The 14,613-nt window shown below is 35.6% G+C and overlaps 1 long non-coding RNA gene across 1 annotated transcript; it reads right to left on the minus strand.

The window, feature by feature from the left end:
* Nucleotides 1–271: 271 nt before the first annotated feature.
* LOC140009183 (uncharacterized) lies at nucleotides 272–1,666 on the minus strand. Its single transcript, XR_011816533.1, has 3 exons — nucleotides 1,447–1,666; nucleotides 838–895; nucleotides 272–423 (listed from the first exon to the last, which is right to left on the minus strand). It is a non-coding gene; the product is annotated as an uncharacterized lncRNA (long non-coding RNA).
* Nucleotides 1,667–14,613: the final 12,947 nt, after the last annotated feature.

Consider the following 14,613-nt stretch of genomic DNA (forward strand, 5'->3'; position numbering starts at 1 on the left):
GGTTCGGCGGTTGTTGAACTGCTATAACCAATTTATTTGTAAACATATGAGTTATTTGAGTTGAACCGTTGCCAAAATTATTTCCTTGACTTGATTTTGATAACTAATTTATTCTTTAATTTATATTATTGCATTTTACTATTTAATTTAATTTAATTATAATTTAAAAGAAATTCTACAACTTCCCCCTGTGACGACCCCACCTCCCCCTAAGGCGAACCAAAAGGGTTCGACGGACCACTTGCCCAACTCTCGCCAGGACTCACTACAGTCCTCAAATAAACTATAATGTAAATCTCAAATATTACATCAAATATTCCACGAATTTACACACCACAAGTGAATCGAAATTCAAAATATACATGAGATATTCCATTCAGTCACACTAATAAGTTAATACAAGTGCTTCATTTGCCTCGAACCCTATGGAGAGGAAATAAATATTTTGGAGTGAGCTAGAAACTCAGCGAGTGTCCAGTAAAAATTAATAATCAAATAAGTTTCACAATAGTGCATTTAGATGATGTCATGAATCAATGATCAAATGTAAGTTTATTGCTCTTGTGAGCCAGTGAAATCATTGTACTTAAACATCCAACGCTCAAATAGATCAAGTAACAGTCTAGCAATACAAGGGAGCCATCGGTGCTCCAACATTCAAGGCAAGTCAAGTGTCATTAAGGTGGAGACGTTAGTGTTAAGCACAAAACTTCCAAACACTCATTTGAGCCAAATCATTGCATGGCACACACGCAAACACACATGATATGCAATCGAGTAAACAGTGCAAGAAATAGTTCGAAAAGTAACTTTGGAAAAAGTTTTGGAATCACTCACCAACCACAGCTCATGATCCTATTCCATCATAGATAGTTTCCTTGCTCAAGTCCAAGCCCTAGATCACAAATATCATGTCAAGCAAAGGAAATTCTAAAATCATCAAGTTCCTCTCACCTTTTGGCATTTTAATCACAACTGAAGCTACACTTATCGGATTGAGATGAATCTTATGGCGTTTCAAAGCTAAGACATAGACCTACATTTATTATGAAGACCTCCAAAGCCAAATCATGCATTTTCATGGTCAAAAATTGAAATCTCAAAGAAAATAGAAAGCTATCGGTTGAACAGGGCATTTGGGCAGTCAGGGATATTTTAGTCATTTCACAAGTTACAGTACTCCGATTGAGGTGAAATTTTTTGGGTAGAAAGATAACTCAAATCCATACAACTTTCATGTTTTGAGTAAGAACTGATTTTGCCTTTATCATGGACGAATATGCAATTCAAGTGGTGAGTGCAAATCTGGAATAAAGCTGGCAACAAAGAAATAATTAGGAAACAAGAGATGTCTTCAACAAAACTTAACTTCCATGGCTCAAATCCAACATACAATCATATAAACTTAAGTATCTTAAAAAATTAGTGGGTTGCTAGTACTTTTACCTCATTTTTCCATCAAATTCTAAGAGGAAAGCCACCGAGAAGCTCAAGAAAGTTCTTCCTCCAAGGCTCCTCTCCAAGCTTGATTCAAAAGTTTATGGAGCAAGCATGTTTCCTCTCTTGTTTGACCAAGAAATCATGGCTGGAAAATGAAGCTTTTCCCCCCTCTTCTCTCTCTATCATCCGGCCACTAAGAAGGAAAAATGGAAGAAGATGGAACAAGTTGGTAGCTTCTTTGGTTTATAAAGAAAATGGGTTGGTCAAGCCTTGAATGGAATTTTGACAAATGTCAATTGGTAATTCCTTCCCTTCAAAATATCTTTGAAATCTTGCCAATAAACCCTTCATTTCCACTCAAATATAGTTTGCACATCCAAATAAGTTTGACTAGTTCAATTAAACCCTTGCAAATATTTTTAAAATTATTGGACGAAAACAAGAAGGTATAAAATCATATATAAATTATTTTCCAATCACTAAGAAATATAATTCATTCAAAGTAGAAAATTTAAAAAAAAAACATTTCGAAAACACCTTGAATTTTTTTTCCGGGGTGTCACACCCCCCCTCCAATATTCATCGCATTTCTCTGTGAGTAATAAATCTACCGGTTCCCTGAGGAACGACCCTACTCATCACCATACTCATTAACTTTTGAGGAGTAGGTAATTTTATTTTTGGTGGTTTAACACTCACCAGAATAATAAATACGACACTAATCTAGTATTAATGAAGGGGTATATCAAGAAATTAAGAAACAATGATGAATGCTTCAACTACTTCAACTTCTATTTCTAAATCTATGTGAAAATTGAAATAAGTCCATCTTTATGGGATAGAGGGAGGGAGTATTATTGCTAATAATTTCAAAATTTTCTAATAAATGTTTCTCTTAATTTTTATACAAATAAGATGTGCATTTCTTAATAGTAATACTTGTTACTATCTTTTTTGTAGAATAGGATGGTAAACAAGAAATAGAGTTTGGAATAGAATGAGATTTCAGAATAAAAAAAGTACTAGTACTACGTCGCTATCATGGTCGTCATTAGGAAATAATTATATTCGTCAATGTTATGAAAGTTGTTGCTTACCGTTGTTTAGTAATTTGATTAATCTAATATAGTAGAACTATAACAATTGATAATATTACGAACACAATATTGTTAGCTTTTGTAGTATGTTGACTAATTATTTTGAAAATTGATATAATGGATCATGAAGTGTAAGTAATTGAACATAGATTAGTATGTGTGCCCTAAAGCTAATTAACTATTAAGGTTTTCTGCGTACATTTACTATTTATGTTTTCATAAATGGCATTATTATTATTTTGATTACTTATGTATTTTACATTTGAATGATGAAATCATCCTTATAACAAACCTAATCAATGAAATCATAAAAGTTACGATCATGAAGATCTTTTGTTTTTAAAAAACTTCCAATTTTTAAATCTTTAAACTATTTCTTAGTGGATAATCAACTAAATTAATTAACTAGCTTAAAACTCGCAAATAAGAAAACATATATATTTTTTAGGCATGAATTTTGACCTTTCTATTTAAGCATTCGTAAAAGAGTACAAAATAGAGGGGGATATAAAATCTTACCTTCTAATTTTGATATAATGTAATCTTGATATGCACTTAAATGGGAAAATTCTTAGCATGTTTCATAAAATTGGTGAACTTTTGACCTTTTTTTAATCTAATTTTTTACCTCAAGCAACATTCAATAATATTGTTCCCAAAATAAATGAAAATTCATTCTCTTAATTCTGAAATTTTTAGAACTTTAGGGATTGCATTTATGGAAATTGAAGCGATTTACTATATTTATTTTTTGGCCTCGTATTCTTGAAAGAAAGCAGTTGACATACCAACTAAGATCTAAATTATGTTTTATGTAGTTTAACCAAGAATGATTGACAATATTTTTAGACTATATAATAGATCCAATCTAGTGGACACAACCAGGCTAACCCTAGTATCAAAATTCTTTTGTAAAATTTATTTCCATTGTTACAAATTCACTTATGGATAAGTGTAAGAAAGGACACTTGTAATGGCTCTAATTTATATCATTTTTTATAATTTTTGTTTGCAATTAATTTGACATAAAGATATTTCTTTGTGGAATCTGCTAAAGAATACTTGGGTTGCAATTTTCATAGTAATGGGAATTCTCTTCAAAGTTCATTGGATATTAGATATAAAGGATTAATCATCTATTGACTTTTTAATTATTTATACAATAGCACCTAGTTTTCTCATTTAATGGTATTATACGCATTATTTAAAATTTGAATTGATTTGCAGGTTTTACATATTAATACAAATAAGCAGGGAAAAGAGCTTATGAATCTGGACTTGGATGAAAGAGATACCATTAACTTATAACATATATAGATTGGCACTTTGACTTTATACAAAATCTTTGTACTATTCATTTTCTTTTTCGTTCATGTAAATTTATGATGATATTGAAGTACTTGTATTTTATTAAATTGACTTGGTTATATAATAAGGATTATTAGAATTTATTGATGCATTATTTTGATTTATAGATTCGATTAATTATGTAATTTTTTTATATGGCACTTATAAGTGTCATCTGAACTGTTGTGTTAAACTATATTAAAATGCCATATTTTACACCAATAATGGCACTTTTACCATGGCACTTAAAAGTGTCATGAGATCTACACCGACATGATTTTGAATAACACATTTTGAAGGTCTTGTGTTCTCAAAAACAACATACAATAACAAAAGTTTAAAATATATTAAAAGTAAACAATGTTATGCTATTTTCTTATGAGAAATCAAGATATGGCTCACTTAAAAATACCGAAATTATAGCAAAATTACTTATATATCATACCACAGAAACAGCTTATTTTGAAAGTAGTTGCAAAATAAACAGAAAGGAAAAGATATCCTACTATAAGAAAAATTCTTTGATTTCCTGCCACTTTAGCTATGCTAGCACTTTTAAAATGTGTGTCGTTGAAAACTCATGACACTTTCATGATACTTTCAAGTGCCATTATAAGCATAAAATATGACATTTTATATACTTTAACACAGTAGCTCTAATGGCACTTCCAAGTGCCATTATAGATTTTTTAACATAAATAAAAAATTACATAATCAATCAAATCTATAAATCAAATAGTACATCAGTAAATGTCATTTATTATATAAATGAGTCTTTTTACAAAGGTACAAGTACTTCAGTATCATCATAAATCTATATGAATAAAAAGAAAAAGAATAGTATAAATATTCTGTATAAAGTTAAAGTGTTAATCTATATATACTATAAGTTAATGGTATCTCTTTCATCTAAGTTCAAAATCAAAAGCACTTTCCCCTGTTTACTTGTATCAATTTGTATAAACCTGCAAATCAATTCAAATTTTAAATAATACTTATGATGCCATTAAAAAAGAAAACTATGTACTCCTGCATAAACAACAAAAAAAGACAATAGAGGATTAATCCTTTATATCTAAAGTTCAACAAACTTTGAATAGAATTTTCGTTACCGTGAAAACTGCAATCCAAGCATGTTCGAATAGATTAGAAATGATCTTTCTCACACTTATCCATGAAGTGAATCTGTAATAATGAAAATAAATTCTACAAAAGAATATTGATATGTCTTAAAACTTACATGGAAGAAAATTAGTATATTTGAAGAAAAAAATCATAGCAATATTTTTAGTCCAATGCAATGACCATTCATGAGTTGAAATTTAGTTTGTCCAAAATAATATTGTAGATTGTTATTATTGAATATCCAATCTAAGAACTCGCAAAATTCAGTATATTCAATCCATATTTCTAAGGATTTTCTTATACAGTCTTGCACACAGTATACTTTTAGTAATATATTCTATACTATAAATATAATAAAAAATTACACATTATGGATATCTTATATAGTAGGATGGATTCTCTTGTGAAAATTCTGAGAATGCATGAAATCAAGATCAATATGAAAAATAATAATATTGAGAAAGAGAAGCCATATCTCTTCCACAATCTTTATCATCCCTAGGCACCCAATTTTACCATTACACTTAATTTTATTGTACCCAACATTTGCAGAACCTTTTCTATTGCATAATCAAATTACAACTCATTAATCAAAGGGAAAAGATGACACGCTCCTCGATCAACACGTTTCGAGACACGTAGCACGTTTGTCCAAGAATTTAGCGAGGATGTCCAACGTTTGGTTTGCGGAACCCAAAATCAAGACGGACGACACGACTTGATTGAAGGTGGTAGAACGACGACTCCAAATGAGGTAAATACTCAAGTGGATAGGTCGGATGAACAATCACGAGATTGCTCAAGAACCCTTGCCAAAATAAGTAAAGGATTCGAATCTCTCAATAATTGGAGAGAAATACAAATAGAATTTTATTATCAAAAGTGTCTAACTTTAAACCGTACAAAGTGAGCCTTCTTATAGGCTAAGGACTAAGAAAACCCTAAGGATTACTAAGACGAAGGGGTCGGCCACCCTTGGCTTCAAGTGGGCCGAGATTACACCTTCAACTAATACTAATAACGACATTTAACACTAAAAACTAAAGGCCTAGTTGGCCCTCCCACATGCGTGGCCACTTGACTTTTCATGGGTTTGGATCATCGTGTAGACAACTTGATTATCACCGTCCAAGCCTTCAATGTTTCTATGGACTCCTTGTTGGTCTTGAACATTTCGCACAAGAGTTTGAAGAGACTCCTTGAAGCGCTTGGCCCGTGCACGTGTAATCGGGTCCAATGGAACTCGAACTGGATCATTACTTGGGTTAAGGTCCGTACACACATCAGTCCCCTCTACTTGAGAAGGATTTGTCCTCAAATCTAGATCCTCCTCATCAAGGAATGGGTTCAAGTCCGTGACATTGAAAGTCGCGCTAACATTATACTCTCCAAGTAGCTCCAATTTATAGGTATTGTCATTGACTCGTTGGAGTACTCGAAAAGGTCCATCACCTCTTGAGGACAGCTTGCTTTGGCGTTGTTTGGGAAATTTTTTCTTTTCTCAAGTGTAGTCACACCCAATCTCTAGGTTTAAAGATTATATTGCGACGGTGCTTGTTAGCTTGCTGGACATATTGCTGCGTGTGCTTCTTAATATTGGCTCGAACAGCTTCATGCAACCTACGCACAAAATCAATTTTCTTTTCCCATTTTAGCTTGTGTGTTCAGAGGAAGGTAAGGATGCCAAATCAAGGGGTGTCAGGGAGTTAAAACCATAAACAATCTCAAATGGTGAGTAGTGTGTCGCACTATGAACAGTTCAATTATAAGCAAATTCAACATGTGGTAAACACTCTTTCCAAGATTTAAGAGTCTTTTTAATCAAATCCTTGAGTAAAGTATCAAGTGTGCAATTGACAACATCAGTTTGACCATCGCTCTGGGGATGACTTGTGATCGAAAATAACAATTGAGTGCCAAACTTTGACCACAAAGTCTTCCAGAAATAGCTCAAAAACTTCACATCTCTATCACTAACAATGGTTTGAGGCATATCATGCAGACGAACAATTTCTTTAAAGAACATGTTAGCAATATGAGATGCATCATCAGTTTTATAATAAGGGATGAAATGAGTCATCTTTGAGAATCTATCAACGACCATATAGATGGAGTCACTACCCCTTGGTGACCTAGGTAGTTCCAAGACAAAGTCCATAGACAAGTCTATCTAACGATAATGTGGAATGGGCAATAGGGTATACAACCCATATGGGTTTGTTTTAGACTTAATCTTATGGCAAGTGGCACACCTACCAACCATGCGCTCAACATCGCTACGCATATGGGGCCAGTAGAAGTATTCTTGCAACATTGCTAAGGTCTTAACAATGCCAAAATGACCTATGAGACCACCACTATGTGCCTTTTTAACTAAAAGATCACGAATAGAAGAATTAGGCACACATAACTTATCCACATAGAATAGAAATTCATCATGCAAAAAGTATTTTTCATGCGGACTCTTAACACAAGAAGCATATATGTCACCAAAATCAAGATCATGTGCATAAAGTTCATTAATCATCTCAAAACCTAACAATTTAGCATCAAGGAAAACAAGCAGAGAATGTCTACGAGATAGTGCATTAGCTACCACATTCATTTTGCCAGTTTTGTACTTAATGACGTAAGAGAAGGTGTCAATGAAGCTTACCTATTTGGCATATCTCTTGCTCAATTTCGGTTGCCCCTTGAGAAATTTCAATGACTCGTGATCAGTGTGTATCACAAACTCGCTTGGACGGAGGTAGTGTTGTCAGGTCTCCAAAACTCTCACCAGTGCGTACAACTCTTTGTCATACGTGGGATAGCTCAACACAGTACCTCCCAGTTTCTCGCTAAAGAATGCACAAAACCTCTTGTCTTCAATGAGAATAGCTCCAATCCCTACACCAGAAGCATCACATTCAATCTCAAAAGTTTTGTTAAAGTTAGGTAATGCTAAAACAAGTGCATGTGTGAGTTTGTCCTTAAGGGAAAGAAATACTGGTTCTTGAATTTTTTTCCAATGGAATTTATCATTTTTCTTCGTCACGGCGGTCAATGGAGCAGCAATGGTGCTGAAGTTTTTGACAAAACGCCGATAGAAGCCCGCCAATCCATGGAAACTTCACACCTCAGAGACGGATTTTGGTGTGGGCCATTGCTTGATAGCCTCAATCTTGGATTCGTCTACTTTGATGCCCTGTGAACTCACAACATAGTCTAAGAACACAAGTTCATTAGTACAAAAAGTGCACTTCTTAAGGTTGGCGTATAGGCGCGCCTTTCGAAGTGTATCGAGAACCAATTTCAAATGCTCCATATGTTCATGTTCATTTCGACTATATATCAAGATATCATCAAAGTAAACAATGACAAATTTTTTAATGAATTGTCTTAAAATATGGTTCATTAACCTCATGAAAGTGCTAGGGGCGTTAGTCAACCCAAAAGGCATGACTAGCAACTCATAAAGTCCATATTTTGTTTTGAAAGCTGTTTTCCACTCGTCTCCCTCTTTCATCCTAATTTGATGATAACCACTTCTTAAATCAATTTTAATGAAAATCACAGCACTATCAAGTTCATTAAGCATATCATCTAATCTAGAAATTGGATGACGGTATTTAACAGTTATGGCATTAACAGCTCTACAGTCAGTGCACATACGCCAAGTACCATCCTTTTTGGGAACAAATATCACAGGCATAGCACACGGACTCAAACTTTTCTTTACTCAACCCTTACCTAGTAAGCTATCAACTTGCCTTTGGAGCTCCTTAGTTTCCTCAGAACCCATGTGATAAGCAGGTTTGTTGGGTAGTGGTGCTCCATGAATCAAGTCTATCTGGTGTTTGATCCCTCGAATTGGCGGTAAGCTATCGGGGATCTCATCAGGGAACACGTCCTCAAATTCGTGCAAAAGATCAACTACACTCGAAGGCAATGCCTTATCGAGCTCATCAACATTTAGGAGCACATGCTTACAAATCATGAGTAATACAGGCTTATCAGCATTCACAAGTTTTCGCACATCCTTAGCCTTGATTATCATGTTTTGCTTCCTAGTGTTAGATTTAATTAATGCATGATCATGTGTGACACTAGATGTGCTCATTTGACCCTTGGTCAATTGCTCACTTGTGGAAGTGGAGCATTTTTTTGGGTTGGCCGCCTTGTGTTTCTTCTTTTGGCGGTCCAAATCATACTCTCTTTGCAATTTCAATTGGTTCTTATATACTTGTGCAGGTGTGAGGGGCGTTAGAACCATGTGTTTACCATTGTCCAATAGTGTACTTATTGGCTCTACCATCAAATGTGACATGTTTATCAAATTGCCAAAATCTTCCTAAGATGACATGTGTCGCATGCATAGGAACAACATCACACACAACTTCATCAATATAGTTGCCAATTGAAAAAGGAACACGTACCTATTTGTAGACACGCACCTCACCTTCTTCACCTAGCCATTGGAGGCGGTATGAGTGTGGATGTCTACTTGTAGGAAGACCCAAATTTTCAACCATTAGTAAACTTACCATATTGGTGCAACTCCCATCATCAATGATGAGGCTACACACCCTATCACTTACTTTACATCGGGTGTAAAATAAGTTCTTCCTCTGCAATTGCTCGTCCTCCTTGACCTGGGTGGTTAGCACGCGCTGTGCTACCAAACAACCGATTTTTCCTTGAGTGGGGAGCATTCTTCCTCAGCCGAGTCATCCTCCAAGCAATCGTCCTTGATCAACCCAGGCATATCCTCACAATCGTCGTCATCGGACACAATTTTCCCATTGTGGGTGACTAACATGACCCTTTGGTTTGGACATTGAGACTGGATATGTCCAAACCCTTGGCACTTGAAGTATTTGATATCACTACTTCTAGGTTTAGGAGTTTCATGAGGGATTTTAGAAATGAATCTGGATGCATCAACTAGCTTGTTAGGGGTAAATTGGAAATTTTGATTAGGAGTACTACCTTGAATTCGGCTGGAAGAGGTGCGTGTAGCCGAATTTTCAGCTTCGTGGGCTGTCCTCCGTGGTTGGTTTCCTCTCCATGAAGTCGAGTTGGAAATTTGGAAGGTACGGGCCCCTCGTCTCAATTTCTTTCCCCTCTCGGCTTTGATGGCTAGTTCAAGAAGATCATGCATGTCCAAGTCATGTTGGAGTTCCCAGGCTTCTTGAAGGTCAGGGTTGAGACCACTAAGGAACCTTGCCATGGTAGCCTCACTATCTTCTTGAATGTTCGCCCTCATTATGGCCATCTCGATCTCCTTGTAGTAGTCCTTCACATTCATGTTGCCTTGAGTAAGGGTTTATAGCTTTGAATGGAGATCACGATTGTAGTAGTTTGGAACAAATCTCTTACGCATTAATGCCTTGAATTCTGGCCAAACCCAGACTCGTGGTTCTCCCATTCTTCTTCTATTAGTTCTTACTTGGTCCCACCAAACTAGTGCGTAGTCGGTGAACTCAACAGTGGCAACCTTCACTTTTTGTTCCTCGCTATACTTGTAGCAATCGAAGACCATTTCAATGCGGCCTTCCCATTCCAAATAAGCCTCAGGGTCACTTTTGCCTTGGAACATAGGAACTTGAATTTTAAGTCCCTTGAACTCGTTCCTAGACGTGTCCCGTTTAGGCCTCTAGACTCGTTCCTCATCTTCACTAGCCGAGTACTCCTCATAATTTGCTCTTTTAGTGCCATGGTTACTTCGGTTGCGAGATTTAGAACGAGAGCCTCTTGTGAAGCTCTTTGAGAGCTCGTCAAAGCGGTTGTGCATCTCCTCCATTTGTTGCTCACTAATCCACTTAATCTTGTTTTTCATGGCGGTGAACATCAATAAGTAATCGGTGGTTGGATGAGTTTGCTCCATGTCCCTTGACTTATCCTGCAAAATGTTAATGAACAAGGAAATAGAACAAATATAACCTTAATTTACTCCCTTAGTGTTTCTCTCACCCTCGTATTTTCACTCAAACACTTTAATGATCTTACCAAATTCCTTTACATGTCGGATTGGGTAGTTGAGAAATGCCGCAAAGATCCAACAATTGTCACCAAACTCTTCCACAAGAGTAATCAAGGAAACAAAACACAAATGGAGTGCAAAATGGAACAAGAATGCACGGTGTTTGGAAGCTTTCAAGTGGCGGACAGAAATGGAAAGTGCGCTAGTATGAACAAAGAATCAAGTGAAACCCTAGTTTCCTAAAATGTAGGAGTGTGTCCAAGTGGGAACAAAAGAATTGCCCAAATTGTCTACTTAGTTTCCTAAGTGATTTTGAAAACAAGTTAGTGTTGGAAACCTTTTAGAAAACCTTTTCTTCTTGACACAACTTTTTTTGAAACTTCCCAAATTCGATTCCCAATAGGATTTCCCAACCAGATTTCGTTCCTTCCCACAATACCCTTACTAAAGTCGGCTGATCACTTATAAAACTCCCCCACACAGCCGCACTCACACACACAAATCAATTTCGGACCCCTCTATTTTTCCCAAGTAGCAAGGCAGTTCAGTTTCTTTGGTTTCAAGGCAATGGAGGCTCAAACAAGTGATGCAAATAATCCTCCTTGGGCTCCCCCCCAACGGGTTACCCAAGATATTCCCAAAAAATACACACCAACTCCAAGGAATCCCTTCACCACCGCTAGAGAATACAAGAAATTGTACACTCGAAGGATGAAGCAAGTTCCCAAGAAGCAAGATATTCAAGAATTCCAAGAAATGGTGGATCAAAATTTTTAAATCTTTTTCTTTTGTTATGATTTATTTTTTTTTCTCTTTTCGGATTGGCAACAAGATGTAATGGAGACTGTTTTGGCAATAAAAGTTTCGAACTTGCCCTCTTGTTTAATTTTTTTTCTTGCCCCACCGAATTCTCTCTCCTTTCCTTGCTTGCCGTTTCCCTTTTTTTTTTAACTTAACGAACAACACAAACACAACTTGGCCGAATGGAGTAAATTTCCAGATTTGGGTTCGGCCAACAACACACAAGCACGATCAAAATCCCTCAAGAACTTCCAAGTAAGTTACCAAGAACATCAAGAACCTCAAGATTGTGTTCAAGAAATCCTAGATTCTTGTAGGTTCTCCTTAAGATTCACAACACCAACAAGTTTTAACCAAAAATCAGATTTGAAAAGCAAGTAAAACAACTTGGATGGCCAGCGAACAACTTGGCAGATTGCAACTCGAGGAACCCTAATGCGATTAAGAAATCCTAGCAGCCGCCAAGTTCCCTTTTCTTGCTGCCCAAGCAACACCCAATTTAACGAGACAGATTGACACAACACAAGGTACAAGATTACGGACAGAATTGGAGACAACTAATGACTCAATACCAAGAACAAGTGGCAGACAGATTTTAAGCGCAACAAAGAGACGCTAACGGACAGAAATTTGATGAACAACTACAATGACCAGAAATTGACGCAACAAGGAACAAGAAAAAGTGCGGACAAATTCTATATTATTTTTTTTTAACAATGCAGCAGAAACACAAAATCCTAGATGACACAACGACGAAAACACGGATATAACGAAAGATACATCAACCTATGCTTTGAAACTAGCTGATACGCTTCTCGATCAACACGTTTCGAGACACGTAGCACGTTTACCCAAGAATCTAGCGAGGATGTCCAACGTTTGGTTTGCGGAACCCAAAACCAAGACGGACGACACGACTTGATTAAAGGTGGTAGAACGACAACTCCAAACGAGGTGAATACTCAAGTAGATAGGTCGGATGAACAATCAAGGACAATTACGAGATTGCTCAAGAATCCTTGCCAAAGCAAGTAAAGGATTCGAATCTCTCAATAATTGGAGAGAAACACAAACAGAATTTTATTATCAAAAGTGTCTAACCCTTAGACCATACAAAGTGAGCCTTCTTATAGGCTAAGGACTAAGAAAATCCTAAGAACTACTAGGAGGAAGGGGTCGGCCACCCTTGGCTTCAAGTGGGTCGAGATTACACCTTCAACTAATACTAATAACGACATTTAACACTAAAAACTAAAGGCCTAGTCGACCTTCCCACATGCGTGGCCACTTGACTCTTCATGGGGTTGGATCATCGTGTAGACAACTTGATTATCACCGTCCAAGCCTTCAATGTTCCTATAGACTCCTTGTTGATTTTGAACATTTCGCACAAGAGCTTGAAAAGACTCCTTGAAACGCTTGGTCCGTGCACGTGTAACCGGGTCCAATGGAACTCGAATTGGATCATTACTTGAGTTAAGGTCCATGCACACATCAAAAGGAATTATAATGTAGAGAGTTTAAAAGATACAAGAACTTCTAAAATGAAGTGTAGTCAAAAGTCAAGAACATAAAATATGATAGTAATCCAAGAAATCAACTAAGATAGTAACTTGCAAGCATTCAACTAATTGAAATGTACCAAAAAGAAATTTGTGAAGCAAATCAAAATATAGAGGCAAAATTAAACGGTGGAACAAAAACATAGAATGATAAATAAGATATAACATATGTGATTAGATCTAAGAGATATGTTAAATTATCACATCCCTATCATGATAGCCATTCTTGGAATTGTTTTAAAAAAATAAAGAACTGCCAACACCTAGATAAAAATAAACATAGATATTTCTAAATGATAACTAAATAATAAACAAAAGTCATACACTAAAGCATAAATTAGATGGATTACCTTATATGTCGAAATATTGGATTATTACAATATTATGTATCTTTCATCAATGTAATGAGCAAATTAAATGCTTTCAAGTTATCCAATTGACATGTATCAACATTCAAATGATTCAATGTAACCCTAAAAATAAAACTATCAACCATAAAAAAGGCATCAAATCTTTTCAAAGTTTCATGTATGTGAGACTCCGAAATTTTACTTATCTTTATAACTCTTATTTGAACTTACTTGCCTTAGATTCTTGGTTGTTTGAATGATTGAATTTGAGTCAAAGGAGTGAATTTTGTTAAGAAAAGTTTCATAATCTCAAGTTGTTAGAAAATCTAGAAATTTTCGCAGGAGGCTTTGCGCAGCTTTTGAAAATTGGCTATAATTTTGTATAGGAAGGTCGGAATTGAGTTCCGTTTGTTGCGTTTGAACTAGACTCATAGGAATTCCTACAGTGGAAAATTCAGAATTTGATTCAATCTCTATAAATTCCAGAAAATTGGCAAAGTTAACTGAAAATTCTGCCCTGCACAAGTAAACATAGGAATGTTGTAGTAGTTTATGACTCAATTTGGACTAACTTATGAGTTGAATTTCTTTGAAATGTCTTCTAAAGATTATCAGTGTTTTCAGTCTAGTTTTTAACTTGCCAAATTGTATGAATGTTTGACATTTATAACTCAAGTTATGATTTTTCTAAAGGAATGGCATAAGTTAAGATTTTTTGTGCATACTAGGGTTTTTGGTGTGTTTTTTGTGCATTTTGGTAGTGTGATCACTTGGTGAGGTGTGTACTAAATTTGGTGGTTAAGAGTGAGTTTTACATAAGAGAAAGTGTGTGATTAGAAATGCTAATAATAAGTTAGTGAATCATAAGTGAAAATACTAGTACGCGAGAGTTAAGGAAAATAGATTTGAACCGACGTGCACAGTTT

The sequence above is a fragment of the Coffea arabica genome, chromosome 6e, assembly GCF_036785885.1.
Source record: "Coffea arabica cultivar ET-39 chromosome 6e, Coffea Arabica ET-39 HiFi, whole genome shotgun sequence".
NCBI lineage: Eukaryota > Viridiplantae > Streptophyta > Magnoliopsida > Gentianales > Rubiaceae > Coffea > Coffea arabica.